The sequence below is a fragment of the Styela clava genome, chromosome 8 (assembly GCF_964204865.1).
Source record: "Styela clava chromosome 8, kaStyClav1.hap1.2, whole genome shotgun sequence".
Taxonomy (NCBI): domain Eukaryota; kingdom Metazoa; phylum Chordata; class Ascidiacea; order Stolidobranchia; family Styelidae; genus Styela; species Styela clava.
The window spans coordinates 14,772,496-14,773,999 of NC_135257.1; positions in this window are offsets into that span (position 1 = coordinate 14,772,496).

Sequence of the window (1,504 nt, forward strand, 5' to 3'; positions counted from 1 at the left end):
TTTAGCTTTCTTGGTACCATCCATCCTGCCATCAGCTTTCATATAGCCTAGATCTAGTGAAAAATGTTTCTTCATTCAGTCATTGATTTTATTGTTTTTCACCCAAATGCTGATAGAATAGAATTGCCAACTGCTAATTTTAAAAATGTCACTGACGCGCAAGCTGGATTGGTAATTCAGAATACTAAACTTTATACTTACTTATAATCTGATGATTCACTTGCTTGAATATCGAATCATATTTCTGTACGGGTACCGGTACCGTACCGTACGGTATTCTATTTTTAATAGTAACCGTAGTAATATACAATATACGGTAATCTAGTAGGCTAAATATTTGTAATTTTACCACTTTATTTCAAATTTAAAAAATGTTAAAGGTATGATTACCAAAGTGCAATCAGATACCGTACTTACTGACTTACGAGAAATTGTTGGCCACGACACCACAGAGTTGAGCAAAATGGTACGACCTCACCTGTCAATCTTGAACGATATATTGCACTGGTTTATTTCCGCACTAATGATCAATCAGCAATAAGTCAACAATGACGTAACAATTAAAATAAAAATTAGTTAAATACGGTACGTTAATTGTCATTATGTCTACCTGCAGTTGCAGTAATCCAAGTGCTTTAATCAGCAATCAGTACCTGCAGGCGACACGTAGTTGAATGTTTTTAATGACAATAATGGATTTGAACACGTTAACACTCTCAAAACAAGTATCAAAAATTTTGCCGAAAATTTCATGATATATCGACGCCTAGGTCCGGGTCGTGTCGGCCGTTAATTGGCCACGATTTGTTTATTCAGTTCCGATATTTAGTCACCCTACCCTCTTTTTCTCAAGATGTAACTCGTTCTCCAACCTTGATATACAAATCAAAATATAGTGCAGTAGTTCCAAACTCTATATACAACTTCAACGAATACAAAGTTATATGTAGTATATATTTACGGTTATATTCACAAAAAATCCTCTTGGACCGAGAAACGCTGGTCTTCATCATTTTCTCGATTTTTCAAATTTTTAATTCTCTTGCTCGAAATGCAAATACAACACATCATCACACCACGTCCAGGTTTAATTTATCATAGGTATCCATAGCGCGAATCAGAAACTTATGTAACTGCCTAATAAATGTGACTGGACACAAAACGCAGATTGCGATTCCTTGAGGGTGTCTTATGTGCAATTTCCGGATGGGCCGTATTCTGAGGCTACCATTCTCTCCCAGGTTCAATTTTCTATTTGGGAGATCAACATGAAAAAATAACAACCGCTAAACGGTTTCCGCAAAGCCTCCTCGAGACTGCACTTACTCAAACCTCCTCGCACTAATAGGGTGATCTTGAAATTATTAAACAGTGGCTCTGAAATGTCACTTTATAAGTCGTGGCGTTTCAAACTGTCAAGAAACGCCTTTTCAGCTTAATTTATCTTTCTGTTGGGAAAAATCTACAATCCACGGCCGGTAAAAGGTTCAAAAAGTCACAATAA